General features: G+C 45.0%; 1 protein-coding gene across 1 annotated transcript in view; it reads left to right on the top strand.

Annotated features, from left to right (window-relative positions):
- The first annotated feature begins 3,495 nt into the window (after window positions 1-3,495).
- The window catches only part of LOC307022235 (uncharacterized protein), a 50,734-nt gene continuing 27,219 nt past the window's right edge, over window positions 3,496-27,010 (top strand). Inside the window, exon 1 of the mRNA XM_079654924.1 lies at window positions 3,496-4,058. The gene's annotated coding sequence lies outside the window, so the exon portion shown is untranslated. The remainder of the gene's footprint in view (window positions 4,059-27,010) is intronic.

The raw sequence follows: 27,010 nt of genomic DNA, 5'->3' as shown, positions 1-27,010 counted from the left end.
AAAAGGATTTGGTCAGGATCTAGAGTCAGTGTGTAGTTTATTAATTAATCAATGCTCTCTACATTAGGAAAACACATACCAGTGTACCAGAGGGAGTCACACACAGCTGTGCCTAGATAACCAAACAAATTGACAAGATAACCAAAATCCTTGAATCTACACACAGCAAATAAACTCAAATGACACAACGAAATGTAAAAAGGAGATTACACCATATAGTCGATATAAAACTGGCCACTTCAATCTGAAGAGCAACTAAAACAAAACACGGGAGTGTATCTTGTTCTTGTGAACACTAATGTTATCCACAGCATACACAGAGACCGCAAAGTTCTTAAGGAGAAAACTAGTTGCTAAAACAAAACACGTTAGTGTACCTTGTTAGCTAATGTTAGCTAGCTGACATTAACGTTAAACATTGCACTCATATTACTCACTGAAACCTTGTAAAGCCGGTCCCACATGCTGGCTCTTACAGAACCGACTAACTCCCCTTTCGTGTATGTACAGCTCTCAACATGCCCAGACTTGTAGTGATTTTCACCTCGTTTTATACTTTTTCGAAACAGGTGAAATTTGCTAACGTGACGGCCATCTTTGTGATGGTGACGTGTATTGTGCGAGACCAGAGACCTGTAGTTCACTGAGCAGTTTCACACGACACATTTTTATTTTTTTGACTTGCAAAATGTTCTTTTAATTTGACAAACATCATATGTGTCATTCGTGGCACAATTCAAACGGGATCGAAAGATGACTTTTCTCTCTTCATTGACTTCAGTGTATAATTTTCCGCTTCCGGGGTCCCATGGGTCGGAAGTAGATGGGCGGGACTTCGCCTCTCTATAAGAAGAATATTTAAAAGTTGATTTAAGGAGACATCTAAAAATTGAGAAAATAACCTTCACTTCACACTCCAGAGGGTTAAGGAAAAGGGTAAGGCGATTTTATTTTAAAAGACAATGAAGGCAGGTTATATCGATTGATATATTTATTATATTGAAAGACAAATGAATACATAGTCCCATGAATCTGGAATAATGTACAATTCACAGCCTCACAATGTCAAGAACTTTTCATCTACAGATTGCTTTGGTCTGGCTTTACTCTTCACTGATTGGTTACAGAAACTTTGAACTCATTGGCCATGGAAATCAGAAGGAGGGGCTCATTATCATACGAAAAACCGCGTGAAAATACGCCCGTATGTCCTCTGTCATCATCCTTCTGGACCTGTCTGCTGCATTCGACACGGTGAACCATCGGATCCTCCTTCGCACTGTCCAAGAACTTGGAGTTTCAGGCACTGCACTTTCCCTCCTCACCTCATACCTCAACGACCGCACCTACAGGGTTACTTGGAGAGGGTCCGAGTCCGACCCTTGTCAATTAACTACAGGGGTCCCTCAGGGCTCGGTTCTTGGTCCCCTCCTCTTCTCCCTGTACACAAACTCGCTCGGGTCTGTCATTAGCCCGCATGGTTTTTCATACCACTGCTACGCTGACGACACCCAACTAATTCTGTCCTTTCCCCGCTCAGAGACCCAGGTCGTCGCACGCATCTCTGCTTGCCTAGCAGACATCTCTCGGTGGATGTCTGCTCATCACCTCAAGCTCAACCTTGACAAGACTGAACTGCTCTTCCTTCCGGGAAAAGATTGTCCCACTCTTGACCTAACAATCAACATCGGCACCTCTGTTGTTTCCCCGACTCAGACTGCAAGGAATCTGGGTGTGGTCCTAGATAACAAACTGTCCTTCACTGCAAACATCGCTGCTACAACCCGCTGCTGCAGATACACGCTTTACAACATCAGGAGGATACGTCCCCAGCTGACCCAGACATCAGCGCAGATTCTGGTCCAGGCTCTCGTCATCTCACGCCTAGACTACTGCAACTCCCTCCTGGCTGGTCTACCTGCATGTGCCATCCGACCTCTGCAGCTCATCCAGAATGCAGCGGCTCGTCTGGTCTTCAACCTTCCCAAATTCTCCCACACCACACCGCTCCTCCGCTCCCTTCACTGGCTTCCAGTAACTGCTAGAATCCACTTCAAGACACTGGTACTTGCGTACCATGCTGCGAATGGATCTGGCCCTTCCTACATCCAGGACATGGTTAAACCGTACACCCCAGCACGTGCACTCCGCTCTGCATCAGCCAAACAGCTCGCTGCACCCGCACTGCGAGGGGGACCCAAGTTCCCGTCAGCAAAAACACGTGGGTTTGCTATCCTGGCTCCAAAATGGTGGAATGAGCTCCCCATTGAAATCAGGACAGCAGATAGCTTACACATCTTCCGACGCAAACTGAAAACTCATCTCTTTAGACTCCACTTCGAGCGATAAAATTACTAACAAAGCACTTATATACTAATAAAGGGCTGGCTTTCTAAATGCCAGTTGAGTAGCACTTGAAATGTTTGGCTCTATGAAACCTGATGTACTTATATGATTCTGTTTTCTTAAAGGTTGTATCTTCCTGGTCGAATGCACTTATTGTAAGTCGCTTTGGATAAAAGCGTCAGCTAAATGCAATGTAATAAGTAATAATAATAATAAGTATGTTCGCCTGTTTTACAAACATACAGGTGTATTATGGCACCTTTGGCTTTCCATACTCCCCACACGCAAGCACACCCGCGACTGTTACAATGAAGGTCGATAATCAGCTCACGGTATATAGGCAGGGGTAGAGTGCTATTTTTTACGAGTGGGGAGCGGACCTCACCTTCTCTAGGGGGGTCCGGGGGGATGCTCCCCCGGGAAGATTTTTTTTAAATATTGAAGTTAAAAGCATCAATCTGGTGCACTTTGAGAGCAACATTAAGAGATCTATGGATAGCCTACATCTCTCAGCATCCATATGAAACACAACTGTAATCAGATGTTCTTTTTCTTTATAGATATTTTACAAATCACTCCCCTTTCAAACTGTATTCTTGTTTTACTGCCATATAGTATTTCATAACTGTTTTTCCTTTATTCTCTTTTTATAACGATAATGATCATATGAAGGTGTGCCATGGAAATAATCTTTTGAATAATTTGTGACCAAACCGTTTGAGACCCACTGAGATAACTATCTAAACCCTCAGAGAGTCCTTTAGCTAACCTGAGCATCTCAGTCTGAGAGGAGAGGACTCCTCCAGCTTGTTGTGGAACAAACAGCTCCTTATGTCCGTTAGTGCAGCTAGCTAACCAGATGCTAACAACACGATCCCTGCTGGCACCTCTCTCTCTCTCTCTCTCTCTCTCACACACACTAAATGCGCTATTTACACACACACACACACACACACACACACACACACACACACACACACACACACACACACACACACACACACACACACACACACACACACACACACACACACACGCACGCACGCACGCACACACACACACACACACACACACACACACACACACACACACACACACACACACACACACACACACACACACACACACACACACACACGCACACATGGGCGCGGGAAGGGGGGTGCTGAGGGCGATGCAGCACCCCCTAGCGGCAGGCAGGGGGTGCGGAGCTCCCCTGTCTGAATTATTATTTGACGGTTATTGCTGCTCCCGCTGTGCATAATCTGTGTAATATGTAGCCAATAAATTCCACATTGTTGGTAAAATAATATTTTGGCCTGCCCCGAATGTTTTTCTGTAGCCCCGGACAATTCTACCTCAATAATATAATACATTAACCGTGCTTTACGTGAACCTCATCAAGACACTAGAAAGGACGGCAGGACTGTAATTTCCCGTGTTCAGTGAATGCAACAGAGGCAAGACACCAGACCAATCAGAGAGTTGCATGGAAATAAAAGTGTGCTTGTGTCATTCAAGCTCGCGGCTCTGTGTGTGTGCGGAAATAGCGCATTTAGTGTGTATGAGAGAGGGGGAGAGAGAGGGACCGGTGCCAGCAGCAGGGACCGTGTTGTTAGCATCTGGTTAGCTAGCTGCACTAACGGACATACGGAGCTGTTTGTTCCACAACAAGCTGGAGGAGAGCTCTCCTCTCAGACTGAGAGGCTCAGGTGAGCTAAAGGACTCTCTGAGTGTTTAGATAGTTAACTTTAGTCTAAGTGATCTCAGTGGGTCTCAAACGGTTTGGTCAAAAATTATTCAAAAGATTATTTCCGCGGCACACCCTCACATGATCATTATAGTTATAAAAAAAATAAGAGAATAAAGGAAAAACAGTTATGAAATACTATATGGCAGTAAAACAAGAATACAGTTTGAAAGGGGAGTGATTTGTAAAATATCCATAAAGAAAAAGAACATCTGCTTACAGTTGTGTTTCATCTGGGTGTTGAGAGATGTATCCATAGATCTCTTAATGTTGCTCTCAAAGTGCACCAGATTGATGCTTTTAACTTCAATATTTAAAAAAAATCTTCCCGGGGGAGCATCCCCCCGGACCCCCCTAGAGGAGGTGAGGTCCGCTCCCCATTCGTAAAAAAATAGCACTTTACCCCTGCCTATATGCCGTGAGCTGATTATCGAGCCTTCATTGTAACAGTCGCGGGTTTACTGTGTGTTTGCGTGTGGGGAGTTTTTTTGTGCGTGCTCTATGGTGCCCGTAATACTGTTCACTGGAGTCCAGCACCTCAGCACCCCCACTCAAAATACCTTCCCGCGCCTCTGCACACACACACACACACACACACACACACACACACACACACACACACACACACACACACACACACACACACACACACACACACACACACACACACACACACACACACACACACACACACACACACACACACACACACACACACACACACACACACACACACACACACACACACACACACAGAGCCAGGCTTGAATGACACAAGCACACTTTTATTTCCATGCAACTCTCTGATTGGTCTGCTGTCTTGCCTCTGTTGCATTCACTGAACACGGGGCATTACAATCCTGCCGTCCTCTCTAGTGTCATGATGAGGTTCACGTAAAGCACGGTTAATGTATTATATTATTGAGGTAGAATTGTCTGGGGCTACAGAAAAAACATTCGGGGCAGGCCAAAATATTATTTTACCAACAATGTGGAATTTATTGGCCACATATTACACAGATTATGCACAGCGGGAGCAGCAATAACCGTCAAATAATAATTCAGACAGGGGAGCTCCGCACCTCCTGCCTACCGCTAAGGGGTGCTGCAGCGCCCTCAGCAATGAATATCTTAAGTGCTTTGACAAAAAATTCATAACAAAATGTCCTCTGTCGAAGCCGTAGTACTGTAAAAACAAGACCAATCATTTTTGCCAGCCCGACTTATCTCATGCCCTCATTGGTCATGTGCGTGTGTGTGTGTTGGAGGAGGCGCTCTGTAAGGAAGTGGCAGATTTTTTCCGGCTGTGTATTTTCAAATTCTAGCGCACTCGAGCTGGTTTCTCCAAAATTACCTACCCCACCTTTAAAGTACTGGATCGATAAGCAGTAATTGTAATTGTTTCATTAGGCCTCATAATTTCACAGTGGCACAGGATCATCTGCCAATAAAAGCAATTTTGTTCATGTTCAATCCGTAATAAAATATAAAATTATAGTTGGATCTTTTTGTCAGAGAGAGTCAAAAGAGGAGAGAAGAGCGTTTTTGGAAGAGTTGGGACTCATGGTTGAAAACGAATCAGCAGCAGGGAGGGCTGAGAGCACAGCACAGAGGAGAGAGCGAAGGTTGCGTGTTAGAAGAGAGAGGTTTGTTGTGTTTAGAAAGGGGAAGAGAAAAGGATATGTAGTAGCCACCGGAAACGTGAAGCGGGGTTACAGTGAGATTAGAGGTAGAGCACGGGTGAATACTAGATCAAGGAGGTTGCCAGCTCTGTCAGTAGGTGGAGAAGGAGAAAGTGAGAGAGCAAAGGAGTTCAGCATGAGCAGTAGGTCTGACGACTTCTTTCTTGGGATGTTAAAGTCACCTAGTAAAGGACCAGTATCAGGGATGTTAGAAAAGACGGCATCTAATTCCTCCAAGAAGTCACCAATGTGTCCTGGTGGGCAGGAGAGAACAACAATGATTAATTGAATGGGCTGAGTTATTGTAACAGCATGAAATTCGAGTGATGTAGGAGTAAAGTGTGGGAATAGGTAGGGTGAAAAGCTCCATTTGGGGTAGATAAGAAGTCCAGTGCCGCCCCCTCTCCCGGAGGGTCTGGGTGTATGGGTGAAGCACTGCAGTAGCTTGTTTGGGAGGCGTAGCCTGAAATTGACTCAGTTTTTTTTAGTGGCAGACTGGCAATTCCACAGGCCGCCTGTGAAAATATATTGTGTGTGAGAGGAGCTAGGTGGAGGATAGAGAGAGAAAAATTGCGGTGATATGAATCAATGGGAGGCCTATAATAACTACCAGAAGATCCTTGTCACCTTTTTTCATACCTGATGAGTTTGCATCCCTGTATCTGCACAATCTCACTTGGAACCACACAATGCAGGCTCACTGTGTTTCACCCTGAGAGGGAGTTTTACTGCCAGCCAGACATTCTGAAGGGATGAAAAGGGGAATGACAAATCCTGGTTGAAGAAACATATGAAAAATGCACTTGAACATAATACGGTCGACTATATGTCTGCTCAATACAATGGGTGTATTGGCAGGGAGCTTTTACTGCAGGGACATTAGCTTTCCTTAAAGTGTTCACCTCTACCTCAGAGTGGAGTGGAATGTTTTCAGGAGTTTGCATGCCACAAGTGACCACAGAAAGCTTGACCTTTGTATGAGGAAGAAAATATCCAGATTGCAGTTCAGTTGCCTGTCCTCTTTGTTTGTCTCAACTAAATCCTATGAATGTCACTGAGAAACTTTTTGCTGAAAGATTTCTTTATATTGTAAATCCAGGTATGATGTGCCTGAAATCACAACACATTTGATAAGCAAGGGACGTGTAATGAAATACATTGTTGAAGAATTGCAGATTATTTTATATTTGACCTGTTCCAGGTCTTATCCTATCTCAGCAATCTCTTACACTTCAAAAGCTCCCCAGTCCCAATATTCTTTCTGATTGCAGACTCATATTTCATTTAAATGCTGATGGGTTTAAGGATCAGTGTAAATTGAAAATCCAAACCCATTTTACTTTTTCTTGTGTGTTTGTGGAGGAGAGTAATTGCAAGAATTGTTGTTCTCTGTGATTGTTGTTGGCACCCGATTGCCATGAATTTAAAGAAGGTCTGAAATTGCACTGCCCAGCATTAAAGTGCATCATATTAGTTCAGAGGTCAAATTAAAGTACTGCACTGGACAACCCATAAATCAGGGTGAAACTGTCATTTAAAAATGTGCTTCTTGGTGTGACATACTGTCACCTGTGTGACCTGCGTGACCCGTCGTCCGTCAAATTAAAAGTTGTTATCATTAACATTTTTCTGAGAAAGAGCAGCTCTGGAGACAGGAGTAATTAGGTAAACTCAGTGGGCAGGGACAAAAAGAATAACTTGTTAACGCAGGTTAGGAGAATCACAAAACGGCCGGTAGTCCAGGGCTGCTGACGGCCGGCATGCATGAAGTTATAATTATGTTTTTTCCCTTTAAACGTCATCATATAACATACATATATACTGAAAGGTGACAGCGCTTGGCAAATGTTTGGTTCTTACTTGCCAAGCAAAGACATCTTCGATACGAGGTTAAGATTTATGGCATTGTGACGCGGCTGCTGCAGGCTCCTTCGTTTCCGTGTGTAATGCTGCCAGAGCGCACCAGAATAAAACGTTTTCTTTCTGAGTAAAATCACAAGCAGTCGTACACATGCTTGTTCTTTTACGTGCTGAAGTCCACTGTTGTCAATGTATACATGCCTATTTTGACCAAAAATCAATTGATGTAACACTTTACAATAAGGTACACAAAATGTGCTTAGTTACTGCGTAGTGAATAAGGAACGACTAGATAGTTAATGAGGAGTTCCTGAGTGACGGCGATTGAAGAACTGATGGTTAGTTACCGTTTAACAGACTGGGGGGTACTGTATTAATGAATAATTTGTTAATGTTTAGTTAATGAGTTCCTGGGTGACTTTGATTGAAGCAATGGTCCGCTGCAGCAGGGCACTTTTAAACCTGTTAAAGGTCCCATGTTTTGGCCATTTCTACTGATCATAATTCCATGTTCCATGTTCAAAAATCACATTGGTTTCTCATACAGCATCTCTGTATAGTATGTGTATTCACTCTTTGTCCTACACAACTTGTTGGAGCTCCTGTCCCCCCTCCCTATGAGCCCACTGTGCTCTGATTGGTCAGATCGCTGTAAGAAATTAAAATCAATATTGAATGACGTAATTAAGCTTAAAACTGTTTTTTTCTGAAAACATTTCCGGTTACGTTTACTTTGAAAAGCTGTATTGAAAGGATCTGCCGTTGTCAACAATGACGACTTCCGGTTTTACGTTAACAACGATTGCAGCCGTTAAAATGTATTAAATAAAAAGTCAAGACTGAATGTATGAAGAGAAAAGGCGTGTGGAGTATTACCATGAACACACTACGTCTAAATCCTCTGTTATGCGCGATATCGGACACAGAAGAAAGAGATGGGAGGATCCCCGTCAGCACGGCCGCCATGGAGAGGAGGAGCGCTGGATGAGATACGGAGGAAGGATCAACGCGATCTCGCTCTTCCCACTGGATCAACTTCGAGACAACAGCTGATTGTGTCCACTACTCCCTCTGTTTGTTTCATTACCAAGCTACTTAATTAAAGTAACCAATTTGCCCCTTTTCAGAGACTCCATTGTCTCTTATTTATTTTTAACTTACTCCTGGACGTGAGAGAATCAACACAAATCAACATCGCCCACTCTGTTCTGATAAGTTACATCTGTTACAGCTGAACATCAGTGTTTATGTTTTACAATGGCGTTTGACCAGAAAATGACACCAGTTATGACAAACAGATGAGAATGCTGCGTGGGGCCTGGGTGCCGTGTTAGCGGGATGTTGCTTGGCTCGCTGGTCCACCCTGTGGGGCTCGAGGAGCGACCAGAGTCCAAGTCAGAGTCACCTAGGGTGAGTCGGAGTCAAGTCCAAGTCCGAGTCACCCAAGGAGTGTCCGAGTGGAGTCCGAGTCATCATTACCTGTGTTCGTATCCGAGTCCAAGTCCGAGCCACCCAAGGAGTGTCCGAGTCGAGTCGAGTCTGAGTCATCATTACCTGTGTTCGAGTCCAAGTCCAAGTACGAGTCACCCAAGAAGTGTCCGAGTCGAGTCCGAGTCATCATTACCTGTGTTCGAGTCCGAGTCCAAGTCCGAGTCACCTAAGAAGAGTCCAAGTCAAGTCCGAGTCACAAGTCTTCATGTATTAATCTTCGTGGATATATGTGTTGAAATGTAGCTGCTCCTCTACATTGCTTTTATCCTGTCATGTTATACTAATGTGTCTATTGACCTGCTGTGAAGCCAGTTTGGCTACAATTCTTGTATAAAACCTGCTATACAAATATAAAGCTCATTACTAATATTAATATTATTATTATTATTATTATTATTATTATTATTGTAAATGAACTTTAATATGTCTAACTATATTTAAAATTTGTTACCTTTTAGAGAAGTGATTATATGTGTATGCCAATATTTTTCTATGTTAAAGTTTTCGTTTTACACTTTTATTTTGATAGTAATAAGATCGGGAACCTTTTACCGGAATTTGACGGACAACGGAGCAGTGTAAACATACATGTATAATGACGGATAAATGAACATATACTTAATAGTTGCGTTCGGTTTTTAGCACCTGGCTGATAAGGGCACAAGCTCTTACGTTGGTAATGAACAAGCAAGGGTGTGCAATAAACAGATACCATCAGTTGGAGAGTCTAACCATCATTCAGCCGGGGACGCTACAATTATTATAGTGAATGTTTAAATGATATCAATAAAGATGAAGCCCCAGAAAGCACATGGCTATTTAGCATGCAAAATGACGACATTCTGTATTATAAGTTGCACTGTGCTTTTGGCTGAATCTTTATTTATTGATTTGATCAAGGGCTGTCAAGGCAAAAAAAAAAGAACGCCACTAATTATTTTAACGCGATTAACGCATGTGTATTTTTTGTCCTCGGCCGCCCCGTAGTTTCAGAGCGCATCGAGTTTAAAATACCATCTACAAGCTGATGCTGACAGCCCCGCTCCTGCCGTCCGCTTGCGGCAGACCACACTTCCACGCTCACCGGCAGGCACCGACTGGCCATCGGGAGGACCGGGAGGGTATGTGTATATGTGGCGCGAGAGACAAACCTTACGTGTATTGTTGTTGTTGTTAGCATCTGGTCATAGCTAGCTGCGCTAACGGATATAAGGAGCTGTTTCAATGAAAACAGAGGAGTGACATTTCGCCGACAACTGCGCCGAGCACTTCACTTTATGCAGGTAGCCAGACAGTGGGACATAGTACGAAAAGACACACACACACACTTTGTATTGTATTATTTTATGAGAGAGGTTCCAGATTGAATTGAGGCGAATATTTTGAATGTTCAGAGGTTGTTGTGTTTAATATTCATGAGAATATTTGTCATTGTTCAAATGATAATAAACATTTTCATAAAGCATATTTGTCCACTCATATGTTGATAAGAGTATTAAAAACTTGAAAAATATTCCTCTAAGGAACTTTTAGAACAGATAAAAAATGTGCGATTAATTTGCGATTAATCGCGATTAACTATGGACAATCATGCGATTAAATATTTTAATCGACTGACAGCCCACATTACTCTGATGATAGTGTTCAAGACAGCCTATATGTCTGAACTCGATCCTTAGAGTAATGTGTTATGGAGCCTTCTCTTCAATCTTTTTTCCACATAACGAGCATTTTGCGCTGCTCTTTTCCAATGTGGAAGCAGAATGTGTGAAAGCATACAGCCCGATGCGGGGTGTGTCTCTGGACATCTTTAGACTGGAATAGCAGGGACGCGAACTCACCTCACAGGTGCACATGCCAGAACAGAGTACAGCTGACTTGAGACAAGACTTGCTCGAATCCGAGTCCAAGTCGGAGCGTCAATGTACTAGTCGAGTCCGAGTCATCGTGGGTGAAAAATTCACGAGTCCGAGACGAGTCCGCGTCAATCAGTGTGCGAGTCCGAGTCGAGGACTCAAGTACTCCATCTCAGGCACTCAACTAAAATGTAATTAAAGTCAGATCCACTCGTGTCTTAGATGGGGCAGTGATATCATAAACCTGTTGTACGCTTTCAAACACTCTGTAGTTTATTTATTTTTTAACCAGTTGTTCTATATTCACCTTGCAGGTGCAACTATGTGGCTTGTATCCTGGATTATATGTTTAAATCATGGATGTTTAAAGTCCATATTTGTCTAATATTTATTTACTTTTCATTAATGAAGTATGACGCTGCGCTGTCAGTACACTTGTCCCTGTATGTGATTGGTCAAATGTAGCTAACCCCGCCCCTTTCACGTGAACGCGCTCTCAGCTGGAGAGAGAAACCCTGGCTTGATTTACCGAGTTGAAAACCAGCGTCCTAGGACCGCTTAGCGAGATCTCGTTTGTTAGGGTTAGTTAAGATAACTCAAACATATCCAGGGTATGTTGAACTGGCTTCGTAGTACAGGGCACAGGTGGCTGCATAGCAGCGCTAATGTCAAAGACACAAACATTATATATTATATTTTTATTTTACCAGGATGCGACAAAAATATTTGGGAAGGCTTAGCTTTGATAGATTCCGCTGCTGGCAGGGAACTGCTGCGCGCAGTTCCCTCCCCCTCCTCCCTACGAGGGAACTCCACACGCGTCAATGAAATGCGCGCAGCGGAATCACAGAGTTATCCCAGAGTGACACAGAATGGAAGAAGGAAATGCCAGAAGTGGGAGACTAAATATAGTACAGGGGAAACGCAACGTGCCTTATATGCACAGAGAATATCGCCGTATACAAGGAGTTTAACGTCAAACGTCACTACTCAACTAAACATGTAGAGTATGCAAAACACCTGGGGGACGAGAGAGAGAAAAGAGTCACAGAGCTAAACAAAAATTCTATGGAAGCAACAAAATCTCTTCAAGAAAGGAAGCAATGAGGCTGATTTAGCAGTTGAAACTAGCCAGATCCAGGGGCTTAAAGCACCGCCAGTTCCGTGCTTTTTTGGAGGAAATTGAGTCAGAATATGAGGATGTGCTAGTTCACCGAGGTACGTTGGCTCCGCAGGGTAAATGTCCTGAAGAGGTTTTTTGAGTTGAGAACAGAACTGAAAGCCTTCATGCTGGAGAAGGGTGGGATGGCTGTTCCCGAGCTGAGTGATCCCAAATGGCTCATGGACTTAGCTTTTCTTGTTGACATCACGCAGGAGCTGAATGCTCTGAATAAGAAGTTGCAGGGCCAGGGCCAGGGCCAGCTTGTCAGTGTAGCATATGACAATGTCAAAGCATTCTCTACGAAACTGGTGTTATGGAAAGCCCAGCTCTCTCAGAAAAACCTCTGCCATTTCCTAGCATGCAAGGCTCTCATGGACAGGGGCACAGCATTCAGTGGTGAGAAGTATGTTGATGCCATTGTGAAGCTACAGGAGGAATTTGATCAGCGGTTTGCAGACTTCAAGACACACAGAGCCACTTTCCAAATATTTGCAGACCCCTTCTCCTTTGATGTGGAAAATGCCCCTGGTGTGCTTCAAATGGAGCTCATTGAACTGCAGTGCAATTCTGAGCTCAAAGCCAAGTTCAGGGAAGTGAATGGGAAAGCAGACAAGCTTGGGCAGTTCATGAGAGAATGGCCCCCTTCCTTCCATAAGCTTTCCAGGATATTCAAGCAGACCAAGTGCCTTTTTGGGAGCACATATACAGTATGTGTGAAAAAGCTCTTCTCCACCATGAACTTCAATAAGTCAAAGTACAGGTCCAGACATACTGATGAACATATTCAAGCCATACTAAGGGTTTCAACTACTTCCTCCCTCAAACCAAATGTGGCTCAGCTGTTTGAGAGGAAGCACCGCAAGGTAGGACTAGGCAAGAGCAACTGTAAATAGTTATGTTGTGAAGAACCGTTCATGTTCACTCCACCTGCACACTTGACCCAATGCCCTCCAAATTTGTTAAAGAGAGCCTCCCTGCCATCTCCCAGCTCATCGCCACCATCATTAACTCCTCCCTCAGATCTGGATCAGTTCACCCCTCTCTCAAACTGGCTGCTGTCACACCCATTCTCAAAAGACCTGGACTCACACCTGACATCATGTCCAATTTCCGGCCCATCTCAAATCTCCCCTTTCTGTCAAAAATACTTGAACGTGTCATTGCCTCACAACTAAAATCCCACCTCAGCTCCAATGACCTCTTTGAGCCATTTCAATCCGGTTTCTGATCAAAACACAGAACAGAAACAGCTCTTCTGAAAATCACAAACGACCTCCTCCTCTCCTCTGACTCCGGCAACCTGAACATCCTCATCCTCCTCGACCTCACGGCAGTATTCGACACCATCAACCACACCATCCTGCTGTCCCTCCTCGAATCATCACTCAACATCACTGACACTGCACTCTCCTGGCTGAAATCCTACCTCACCGACAGACATCAGTTTATCAACATCAACAACTGCACCTCCTCCACTGCTCCTCTGTCCCAAGGCGTCCCCCAGGGTTCGGTGCTTGGCCCCCTCCTCTTCATCCTTTGCATGCTCCACCTTGGCAAAATAATTTGTCGCCACAACCTTCAATTTCACTGCTACGCCGATGACATCCAACTTTATATCTCAACAAAAACCATCACCCCCACAACACACACCACTCTCCCCAACTGTCTCTAAGAAATAAAAGCATGGATGCAAACAAACTATCTCCAACTGAACAGTGCCAAATCAGACATCATCATCATCGCCCCCCCATCCCGTATCAAAGACATCCAGAATTTCAACTTCACCATTGACAGCCACACTCTATCTCCCCCCCTCACATCCGCAACCTCGGAGTCATTTTCGACAGTCAGCTCAAATTCAACCACCACATAAATCACATCACCAGGACCACCTTTTTCCACCTCAAAAACATTGCCCGTCTCCGCCCATCACTCTGCTGCTGAAACCCTGATTCATGCATTCATCACTTCATGACTTGACTACTGGAATACCATCCTCTATGGCAGGGGTCAGCAACCTTTTGGACCAAAAGACCCATTTTGCTCCTTTTTCCAAAACATTTTTTTGTCTGGAGCCGCAAAACATATTTCATAGCTTGATAGCTAATAAAGTTGTATTTATTGTTATATCAGACAAAAACTACAGTTTTTTTGCATTTATTAAGCTATTTATTACATTATATAAAACTGTTAACCTCTAATAAGAAACAAAGAACCCCTATAAGGAGAATTAAAAATAATACACAAGCCTACTTTAAAATAAATTAAACACAGCACTTGGGGAGTCCTCTGCACATTTGAAGGAAATATTATAAAAATGGGCCCACTTTGAAATAAATAAAACATATAGCTCCACCCTAAAAATAGTTAAAGGTAGGGTAGGTAAGAATGGAGAAACCAGCTTGAGTGCGCTAGAATTTGAAAATACAGACTTCGAAATCAGACTTCCTCACAGAGCCCCTCCTCCAACACACACGAACGCGCACATGACCAATGAGGGCACGAGATAAATGTGTGCACAGATGGAAGGCTGACAGGCCGACAGGCAGGTAGGCCATCCAGTTATTTTAGCCGGGCCGGCTCAGATGATTGGTCGTGCTTTTTACAGCGCTACGGCTTCCAGAGATTAATTTTTGTATGTATTTATTGTCAAAGCATTTAATATATTCATTGCTATCGGGATGTTAAGAGCATTCCATGGAATATAAAAAAAAGTGTTTTCTGAAATAAATTACATACCCCATTGAATTATGACTGAAGATCGTCAGCTGTCTGCCTCTCCGTGTTGTTCCCGTTGTTTCTCGATACGTAAAGGTTGCAGTGCAGCACCTTTGACAACTTCTCTCTACCATACCGGTAAACCAGTATCGTTTGCTGTGAAAGCATATAACTCTGTCCACACAGAATTAAATCCTGTGTTCCTCCGGTACATTTATTTGATTAATCCATAGTTCGCTCATCGAGCCGGGGGTCAGGTTATTCACCCGCAGGAAAAGACGCTCGCGCGGGACCGTAGCAGAATGTGACGCATATTTTAGTTGACCTAATTAAAACCGTTTTGTTTTTTATTTATGTGTCACAGTATCACCTCAAAATACAAGATACGAAACATTTTCAACCATGCAACAAAATATAAATAGTCCTACAAATACTTTTATTTTATTTCCTTCTTATTTTTCGTCTAAACTCAAGGGAGCCAGAGCAGAGGGCTTAAAGGGTTGCCGACCCCTGCTCTATGGCATACCATCCAACCTCCTCAATAAACTCCAACATATCCAGAACTCTGCTGCCCGCCTCCTCACCCACACCCGTTCCCGAGACCACATCACTCCCATCCTCCAGAACCTCCGCTAGCTCCCCGTACGTCAAAGAATCCACTTCAAAGTCCTCCTCATTACTTACAAAGCCCTCAACAACCAAGCCCCCCTACCTCACAGACCTGCTGCACCACCACACCCCTTCCCGCTGCCTCCGCTCATCAGAAGCCAACCTCCTATCCATCCCCGCCCGCACCAATCACCGGACCTGGGGGGACAGAGCCTTCTCCGTCGCTGCCCCCTCCCTCTGGAACTCACTCCCACAACCCATCAGAGACTGCACCGACCTCACCACCTTCAAAAAACTCACAAAAACTCACCTCTTCAATCTGGCTTTTCATGTGTGATTGTTTTTGTATTATTTGACTTTAACTTTAACTATATATTTATTTGTTGTTCCTTTCTTCTCTTTTCTTTTTTCTTCACTATTATCTGTAAAGCATCTTTGAGCACCTGTAAAAGCGCTAACAAATTAAATCTATTATTATTATTATTATGTTGAGAAGATGTTAAAGAACTGTTAATGTTGTATTTTTTTATAAATTTTTTGTGGAATACTTGAAGCGGCCCAGACTTTCCCAGACTCTACGTCTAGCAGCCCCCAGGTAAATGGAGTCTGAGACCCCTGCTCTAGATAGACCTTTTAACTAGTTTAGCGAGAGTAATCAACATTCTTGGGCCAGATAGACTAAACAGCCGGGGACACTGAATTACTTAGGTCTGGCGCTTATGGCCTTGAAGATTTAAGCCCTTGAAGTCCACAAACCCCAAGAAGGAAGTGTTCCAGTGTACCCACAACAATAAACCATTTGAGACAGAGAGTTGCCCGGTCATAAACTGGTAACAACAACATATGGCTGAAGCAGCCCCTTCCTTAAGGGAGATAACAGACGTCATGGTTGGTCATAAAACGTCACAGGGCAAAAGGTGGATATCTATAAGAATTATTCCCCAACACTTATTATATGTTATAGTTTGGATTCCTAAAGGTTTTTGTCTACTATCCCATCATTCAAGGGTGGTTTTCACTATAAGTAATGTTTTTTTTTAAAGACAGAACCTATCATTTACCTTTCTTTATTATGTTCAATCTGAATTTAATTTAAAATAAAAACATCTATATTGATTTTGACACTTCTACAGCCAACTGACAGGTGTATCATTGCTTTAAGAAAAAAGATTATTCATTTACCCCTTTTAGAAGTGAATATATAGTCCTTTGTTCTGGGCATGTCATTTTCGTGCCTGAGGCCTGAAAAACAGGCTCAGGGCTTAACAGGTTAATGGGTAACTACTGTTTTTGATGCATTACTTTAATTTGGGGGTCATAAACTGCTTAAGTAACTGTAAGGTAATCATTAGGTAATTGGTAACTAGATAAGATAAGTATTTATACATAAATCAAATATTGCACCTTCCCTACTGCATTCATACACAAATCAATATTGCATGTTCCCTATTGCACCTATGCATAGTGTCCATCAAATTGCACATATCCCTATTTTGTCCATACCTATTTACTAGGGCTGTCAGTCGATTAAAATATTTAATTGCGATTAATCGCAAATTAATCGCACATTTTCGATCTGTTCTAAATTTACCTTAGAGGAATATTTTTCAAGTTTTTAATACTCTTATCAACATATGAGTGGACAAATATGCTTTATGCAAATGTTTATTATCATTTGAACAATTACAAATATTCCCATGAATATTAAACACAACAACCTCTGAACAATAAAAATATTCGCCTCAATTCAACCTGGAACCTCTCTCATACAATAATACAACACAAATGGTGTGTGTGTGTGTGTGTGTGTGTGTGTGTGTGTGTGTGTGTGTGTGTGTGTGTGTGTGTGTGTGTGTGTGTGTGTGTGTGTGTGTGTGTGTGTGTGTGTGTGTGTGTGTGTGTGTGTGTGTGTGTGTGTGTGTGTGTGTGTGTGTGTGTGTGTGTGTGTGTGTGTGTGTGTGTGTGTGTGTGTGTGTGTGTGTGTGTGTGTGTGTGTGTTGTGATGCCATAACGAATACTATACTAAATTGCTGCCCTGTAGAACATTAACATGATACATTTATTGTTACGCAGAGTGAAGCAGGTAGGACCCAAACGCAGATTACACTTGATGATACCTTTATTTCAAGGACTTTAAATAAACTTGGACAAACAAAACACTCTTCGGTGAACTGGGTCACATACAAAAGAAGCACCAACACTGAACACAGGAGGAGACAAGACTAAATACAGGGAGGGATAATCACAAGACGAGAAACAGCCGGGCAGGGGAGGAGAAACACAAGGGCCACAGGTGAACACAATCAAACAACTAGACACACCAGGGAAACTAACGACGGGAGGAAAAATACAGGGAAAAGGACCAGACAATAACCCAGGAGGAAAACATGACAGCAAAACACCCAAACCTAGACAGACAACACTAAAACCGTGACATAAACGTGGGAGTGTGACAGAACCCCCCCATCAAGGGACGGATCCCAGATGTCCCAAAAAACAAAGTCCAGCAGGGTGGGTGGAGGGGGTCCGGAGGATGGGTCTCGGGCGGACGGCCCGGGGGCAAGGCAGAGTTTGAGGAGGGGGTCTCGGGCGGACGGCCCGGGGGCAAGACAGAGTTTGAGGAGGGGGTCTTGGGCGAACGGCCCGAGGGCAAGACAGGGTTCGAGGAGGGGCGAAGACCTCCGGCAGAAGAGTAGTCGGCGGGGCCTCCAACGGCACAGAACATAGGATTGGCAGGACCCCCGGCAGAAGAGTAGTCGGCGGGGCCTCCAACGGCACAGAACATAGGATTGGCAGGACCCCCGGCAGAAGAGTAGTCGGCGGGGCCTCCAACGGCACAGAACATAGGATTGGCAGGACCCCCGGCAGAAGAGTAGTCGGCGGGGCCTCCAACGGCACAGGGCATAGGGTTGGCAGGACCCCCGGCAGAAGAGTAGTCGGCGGGGCCTCCAACGGCACAGGACATAGGATTGGCAGGACCCCCGGCAGAAGAGTAGTCGGTGGGGCCTCCAACGGCACAGGGCATAGGATTAGCAGGACCTCCGGCAGAGGAGTAGTCTGCGGGACCTCCAACGGCACAGGACATGTGGTTGGCAGGACCCCCAGCGGAACCTCAAACGGCACAGGACATTGGGTAGGGACTTGAGAGGGAACTCGAGAGGAGCCTCGAGAGGGAACTCGAGAGGAGACTTGAGAGGTGACTTGAGAGGGAACTCGAGAGGAGACTTGAGAGGTGACTTGAGAGGGAACTCTAGAGGAGACTTGAAAGGTGACTCAAGAGGTGACTCGAGAGGTGACTTGAGAGGTGACTTGAGAGGCAGGGTTCGTACGGGTGCTTGAAATCCTTGAAAATGCTTGAATTTTTACGAGGTGTTTTCATGACTTGAAAAGTGCTTGAATTTTGGGAATGGTGCTTGGATTTGAGATAAAGTGCTTGAAATTGTAAATGCTTTACTTTTACAATAAATTGCTGTCTGACTGAATAGTTCGCTTTTTAGATTAAAAGAAAATAAAGAAGTCGGAGCGAGCTTAGTTGCTTCGCTTCTACATAAAACAGCTCCGCTCCGGCCTTCCCGCGCTATGCGCGCGACCTGCAAGTGTTTTATTTTGTGGGACCTGGGCATTCTAATGAGAAAATGATAGTATGCCACGAGGTTACCGTTTTAACGAGCGTTGGCTATCCGAAAAGAAATACAAGCTGTGGCTAAAACGAGGATCAACCCAACGATTCGCCTTCTGCACAGTTTGCCACCAAGAATTTCAATTATTCGCGATGGGAGAGTCTGCGCTGACGAGCCATATGAAAGGTAAGCCGTAGTAGAGCATTTTGGATTAGGCTAACGTTGCATGTTACGTTTGTTTAAGCTAGTAACGTTAGCGAACTCGATGTGGGATAATTGCTTATACAGGTGACAATAATAAAAAGGAGCGTACCTATGTCAGTATGTGCGACAGTCGCCATCCTGTGGTTTTCAGAGGATGAAGCACATAAAAGCAATGTATTTCTACTGGTAGTATTTTTCGTGCCTAAACTTGCTCCATCGAAATCAGTCACATTGACCCGAAGACACATTTTGAGTTATACACTGTTGGAAAGAGGATATTCCTAGCTTTCTAACGGAGGAAACATAGTTTCGTTTGTATTACTGGTCTGGGGGAAGCTCGCGAGTGTGTCAGGGTGTCTGCGGGGTCTTAAAAAGTATTAAAAGTTGATAAATCAATTTAGCGAAAATTAAGGCTATTAAAAAGTATTAAACGGCATTTTCCAAGGTATTAAGAAGTCCCACAGCAACGACAACATGAAACACCCTTTAATTTACTGAAACGACATGTCGGGAAACCCCCTCAAGGCGGCCCCATGCATAGCGCGCCGTAAAAATGCTGCTTCTTATTTTAAGTTTCGTTGCCTTGCTCCGATCTGTGGGGGGGGGTCCCAAGGTGGGGTCCCAAGGTGGGGTCCCAAGGTGGGTAGACCAGCATACGCAATGCTCTGGGGGTCCAACGGCTCCGTGTGTAAGCCCTATATGATCATTTTCTGATAACGATGAAATAGCCCGCCTCCCTCTCCCCACGTCTCCTGCTGCTGCTGGGCTGTCAGAAGAGGGGGAGGAAAAGAGAGGCAGGCACCGTTTATTAAATATTATTATACAGAGAACAGAGTCGTTATCAATTTGTTTTAAAGCTCAATAAATAACAAAGAAGACCTCAGATCGGCACTTTTCTAATTTTGTACGGAAGATTTAAACTTTAACAGACATGTTGACCGGCGGAACATTTTTTTTAACGGAAACTCTGCCGCACGGTTCCCTCGTCCCTTGGAAGAGGCCGAGAGGTGGGTGTTTTTCATCTGCTGGTCGACTACCTGAGAGATATACAGCAGGAGAACACGCCGTCCACCGCGGAGAATAAACAGAAGGGCAACCATGGCAACCATGCTCCGGGGTCTTCTTCGCTGCTTTTGGTGTATTTTTTGGCGGCAGCAGCGCCACTTACAGGCCTGACATAGCCTACAGCGTTTCCAGCGTTTCCAGCGGTCTAGTGTGAACGGACACATTAATGAATCGAATGCGTGTGAACGAAAGACTTTTTTGCGTTTGCGTATGCATTTTACCGTATGCGTCCTCGTGGGGCCGGGGTCTAAGCCAAACTATATCCGGTCAGAGAGATCTGCTATTGTCTTTTGTAAACATATGACAAATGTGTGAGGGTGATGACATCAGAGCATCGTCCTATGTGCCAGGGCTTAGCCCCGGACAGCCCCAGCCCAATTTAACCCCTGGGTATTTGAGAGGGAGCTCCTATATGGCATTACCCCGCTGAAGCTCACCAAAGTTTAATATATTTCATAGTTCAAAGTTTTGTCAATTGTTTTGTTTATTGGTCAAATACTGGTTTCTAATGGTTTCTGTGGAGTTTTACTGGAATGAAAGAGCACAGAGTCTACAGAAGCAACAAAGCAGCATACTGCATTAAACCTGACCTTCACAGAGAGGTTGAAGTTCATGTGGAGAGGAGGCTTCAGTAGTCTGTCTGCACTCTGTTTAGTTGTGCTATCTTACAATCAATATAGTAAATGTGAGGTAAAGTGTGTAGCCAATGTAACCGGTTAGAACTCAAAGTTGCGATGAGGTTTTAAAATGTATGGAAAGGGTCTTAAAAAAGGTCTTAAAAGGTATTAAATTTGACCTCAGGATTCCTGCATATACCCTGTGTGTGTGTCTGTGTGTTTGTGTATTTTTGCATTTGTGTGTATTGTGTTAGTTTCCCGGGGAAAACACTCACGAGAAACACCGGCTGTTGTTATGCCTGCTTTGACGTAAAGTTACTCCGTTCTCCGCTTGTAATTATGTCGTTACAAGCTTCAAAGTTGTATTTTGTTCTCTGGACCCTATCCCCTCAAACCTCCTTCAGACTATCGCTCCTGATATTCTACCATTTCTCACCCATTTCATCAACACTTCTCTAACTTCTGGTCACTTTCCAAACAGTCTCAAGGAGGCAAGAGTAAACCCTCTCCTTAAGAAACCCACTCTCAATCCGTCTGATGTTATTAACTACAGGCCCGTCTCTCTCCTCCCGTTCCTGTCTAAAACACTTGAACGCGCTGTCTTTAAACAACTCTCCTGTTATCTCCATCAGAACAACCTTCTGGATCCGCACCAGTCTGGTTTCAAGGCAGGTCACTCAACAGAAACTGCTCTCCTTGCTGTCTCTGAGGAACTGCACACTGCTAAAGCAGCCTCCCTCTCCTCTGTCATCATCCTTCTGGACCTGTCTGCTGCATTCGACACGGTGAACCATCGGATCCTCCTTCGCACTGTCCAAGAACTTGGAGTTTCAGGCACTGCACTTTCCCTCCTCACCTCATACCTCAACGACCGCACCTACAGGGTTACTTGGAGAGGGTCCGAGTCCGACCCTTGTCAATTAACTACAGGGGTCCCTCAGGGCTCGGTTCTTGGTCCCCTCCTCTTCTCCCTGTACACAAACTCGCTCGGGTCTGTCATTAGCCCGCATGGTTTTTCATACCACTGCTACGCTGACGACACCCAACTAATTCTGTCCTTTCCCCGCTCAGAGACCCAGGTCGTCGCACGCATCTCTGCTTGCCTAGCAGACATCTCTCGGTGGATGTCTGCTCATCACCTCAAGCTCAACCTTGACAAGACTGAACTGCTCTTCCTTCCGGGAAAAGATTGTCCCACTCTTGACCTAACAATCAACATCGGCACCTCTGTTGTTTCCCCGACTCAGACTGCAAGGAATCTGGGTGTGGTCCTAGATAACAAACTGTCCTTCACTGCAAACATCGCTGCTACAACCCGCTGCTGCAGATACACGCTTTACAACATCAGGAGGATACGTCCCCAGCTGACCCAGACATCAGCGCAGATTCTGGTCCAGGCTCTCGTCATCTCACGCCTAGACTACTGCAACTCCCTCCTGGCTGGTCTACCTGCATGTGCCATCCGACCTCTGCAGCTCATCCAGAATGCAGCGGCTCGTCTGGTCTTCAACCTTCCCAAATTCTCCCACACCACACCGCTCCTCCGCTCCCTTCACTGGCTTCCAGTAACTGCTAGAATCCACTTCAAGACACTGGTACTTGCGTACCATGCTGCGAATGGATCTGGCCCTTCCTACATCCAGGACATGGTTAAACCGTACACCCCAGCACGTGCACTCCGCTCTGCATCAGCCAAACAGCTCGCTGCACCCGCACTGCGAGGGGGACCCAAGTTCCCGTCAGCAAAAACACGTGGGTTTGCTATCCTGGCTCCAAAATGGTGGAATGAGCTCCCCATTGTAATCAGGACAGCAGATAGCTTACACATCTTCCGACGCAAACTGAAAACTCATCTCTTTAGACTCCACTTCGAGCGATAGAATTACTAACAAAGCACTTATATACTAATAAAGGGCTGGCTTTCTAAATGCCAGTTGAGTAGCACTTGAAATGTTTGGCTCTATGAAACCTGATGTACTTATATGATTCTGTTTTCTTAAAGGTTGTATCTTCCTGGTCGAATGCACTTATTGTAAGTCGCTTTGGATAAAAGCGTCAGCTAAATGCAATGTAATGTAATGTAATGTATTTATCATATTTAATTTAATATTTAATATTCTGAAAGCCAAGACTTTGTTTATTTGAAATCAGATGAAAACAAACTGTAACGGACCCTGCCGTGTTATCTATGATTACTATACGCCATACATTCATAATGTCAGCGGGAGGGAGGGGGGAGCATCGCTACGTAAAAGCATTAGTGCGAGGGAGAGCTGTCATCTTCCCTTTACAAGCTTCAAACATGTATTTATCGGGAGATTTTGGCAATAAAAGTTTCATATTCTGAAAAAAATTCCCTGGAAACCTCCAAAACTCTTACACAGAAAGAGGATCTCTGCACACGCTTTTTTTTATATCAGCTTTGTGTTTCAATGGTTTTGTCCTAACCTTGGAGAGCCGTATGTTTACTGCCACCCTAAAAGGACCTCAAAAATGTTAAAAATGTTAATAAAGAATTTATTGAAAAGTTAGTTGGCTGATTGTTTTATATTGGCTAAGCCAGGTTATATGGGATGCCCAGTCTAATATATATGATATGGGTCACTCATTTTACAATATTAAACTTTGTTTTCTTATCTTTAATTGTTCATCCTAATGTAAAATGCTATTACGAAACACACATTTGGTTGTTTATAGCATAAAGAACATCTGATTTAATGTGAGGTAGGGAAATAATCATTTGAGTATAAGTATGTGCATATAAATATGTAATTTACAACAGCTGTACGCTGCTTGAAAATGCAACTTGAAAATGCTTGAAAAGTGCTTGAATTTGACTTTGGAAAAGGTGTAAGAACCCTGGAGAGGGCTCTCGAGAGGTGACTTGAGAGGGAACTCGAGAGGAGACTCGAGAGGTGACTTGAGAGGTGACTTGAGAGATGACTCGAGAGGGGACTCGAGAGGGGACTCGAGAGGGGACTTGAGAAGTGTCTTGAAAGGGAACCCAAGAAGAGACTTGAGAGGGAACTGGAGAGGAGACTTGAGAGATGACTCGAGAGGAAAAGACAGGGTTCGAGGAGGGGCGAAGACCTCCGGCAGAAGAGTAGTCGGTGGGGCCTCCAACGGCACAGAACATAGGATTGGCAGGACCCCCAGCAGAAGAGTAGTCGGCGGGGCCTCCAACGGCACAGAAAATAGGATTGGCAGGACCCCCGGCAGAAGAGTAGTCGGCGGGGCCTCCAACAGCACAGGGCATAGGGTTGGCAGGACCCCTGGCAGAAGAGTAGTCGGCGGGGCCTCCAACGGCACAGGGCATAGGGTTGGCAGGACCCCCGGCAGAAGAGTAGTCGGCGGGGCCTCCAACGGCAAAGGATTTGGCAGGACCCCCAGCGGAACCTCCAATGGCACAGGACATGGGGTAGGGACTTAAGAGGCAACTCGAGAGGAGCCTCAAGAGGCAACTCGAGAGGAGCCTCGAGAGGGAACTCGAGAGGAGACTTGAGAGGTGACTTGAGAGGGAACTCGAGAGGAGACTTGAGACGTGACTTGAGAGGGAACTCGAGAGGAGACTTGAGAGGTAACTCGAGAGGGAACTCGAGAGGTGACTCGAGAGGTGACTTGAGAGGGAACTCGAGAGGAGACTTGAGAGGTGACTTGAGAGGGGACTCGAGAGGTGACTCGAGAGGTGACTTGAGAGGTGACTTGAGAGGTGACTTGAGAGATGACTCGAGAAGGAACTTGAGCGTTGACTTGTAAGGAGACTTGAGAGGGAACACGGGAGGAGACTGGAGAGGGGACTTGAGCAGGGACCTGAGAGGAGACTCGAGAGGGGATTTGAGAGGGAACTTGAGATGGGTCTTGAGAAGGGTTTTGAGAAGGAACTTGTGTCGGTCGGTACGCCGACAGGACACAGGGAGCTGGCGTTGGCTGGAGAGCCAGCAGGAGACGAGGTGCCGGAATCGGCCGGTACGCCGACAGGACTCGGGGAGCTGGCGTCGGCTGAACAGCCAACAGGAGACGAGGTGCTGGAGTCGGTCGGTACGCCGACAGGACACGGGGAGCTGGCGTTGGACGAAGAGTCAACAGGTGACGAGGAACCGGAGTCGGTACCGTGGCTGCTGGGCCCGTTACTTGAGCCAGAACCATGGCTGGACCTGGGGCTGGAACCATGGCTGTGGGAACCGGAACTGAAGCCTGGATCATGGCTGTGTGGGCCGGTTTTGAAGCCGGAAACATAGCTGTAAGGTCCGATTCTGGAGCAGGGACCATGGCTGTGGGACACGGAGCAGAAGCCTGGACCCTGGCTGTGTAAGCCAGGTAATGGCGCACGGAAACATGGCTTTGTGAGCCTGTACTGATGCACGGATACATGGCTGTGTGGGCCGGCACTGGAACCGGAACCACTGGAGCATGGGCTGGAATGTTGGTCTTGCGTCTCCTAAAGATTCTTTGGAGGATCCGTGAACCTCCCAAGGCCTGCTCATGCCAAAGGAAAGGGTGCGAAGCTTCGGACAAGTCCTCAGGAAAAGTTGTAGCCACTTGGGCAACATGCTCCTGAGCCAGGGCTTGCGAGCAACCTCCTGACGTGCCTCCTTCAACGCAGCCTCTCTACCCCGTCTAGATGAGGCGCCAGTCCACGTATAAAAAGTGTACTCCAGAGAGTACCCAAGACGCTCCACCTGTAGCATCAAAAAGGCTGAGTCTGCTGGGTCCATAATGGTTGGTGCCTTCTGTTATGCAGAGTGAAGCAGGTAAGACCCAAACACAGATTACACCTGACGATACCTTTATTTCAAGGAATTTAAATAAACTTGGACAAACAAAACACTCTTCGGTGAACTGGGTCACATACAAAAGAAGCACCAACACTGAACACAGGAGGAGACAAGACTAAATACAGGGAGGGATAATCACAAGACGAGAAACAGCCGGGCAGGGGAGGAGAAACACAAGGGCTACAGGTGAACACAATCAAACAACTAGACACACCAGGGAAACTAACGACGGGAGGAAAAATACAGGGAAAAGGTCCAGACAATAACCCAGGAAGGAAACATTACAGAAAAAAACACCCAAACCTAGACAGGCAACACTAAAACCGTGACATAAACCTGGGAGTGTGACATTTATCCACTCCATGAACCCTGAGTCTACGCAGAAAATTCAGGCGCTGGCTTATCTTTGAGCATAGCTGATCCACCTACTCTTTTTAATGCATTACTTTACTTGAGGGAACACAAACTGCTTAAGTAACGGTAAGGTAAGCATTAGGTAATGGCTAACTACTATTTTTGTATGCGTTACTTGAGTTTACGGTAATGGTAAGTGTTAGGGTTGAGCAGCGCAGGGAGGACCCAAGTGCAGACAGACGATTGTTTAACTTTATTAAAGGCAACAGTATCAACAAAAACCCAGACAGGAACTCAATCTCCCTCTAAGCCCAAAAAGGAACCCACATAACCCCAACAGAAAACAAGAACTTAAATACACACATGGCCAATCAAGACGACAAGACACAGCTGGGGAGGGGAGGGAAAACACAAAGACAAAGGTGAACAGAATCAGGCAATCACACAGGAGGGAAAACACAGACAGGAAACAAATACACACATGACAGACAGGGGGTGAACATCCTTGAATGAAAAACAGTAAGCCGACAGTCCTAGACAATTCCAAAATAAAACATAAAATAAAACAGATCCTAACATAATCCCCCCCTCAAGGGACGGATCCCAGACGTCCCTAAAAAGTCAATAAGGTCAAGAAGGGCGGATGGCTCTATAAATAAAGAACTACGGCAGATCTGTAATATGTAATGCAGCCGAACCGTGTATTACAATGCCGTTATGTGATGACTTTCAAAGAGAAAAGCAAGAACACTCGGAATTAAGTATTCTTTTATTCTTTTAAAATGTTTTCCGGATTTCATATCATATAAACACCAAATCCCAGCATGCATTGCGGCTAAACCATCCAATCAGCAAGCTTAAACCATAGCTGAGGATCTTGGGTAATCACTCGAAATGCCTA

Source organism: Notothenia rossii (genome assembly GCF_949606895.1).
Source record: "Notothenia rossii genome assembly, chromosome: 10".
NCBI classification, from domain to species: domain Eukaryota; kingdom Metazoa; phylum Chordata; class Actinopteri; order Perciformes; family Nototheniidae; genus Notothenia; species Notothenia rossii.
The sequence above is the reverse complement of the archived record's forward strand: the minus strand, read 5'-3'. Positions and strand labels throughout refer to the sequence as shown.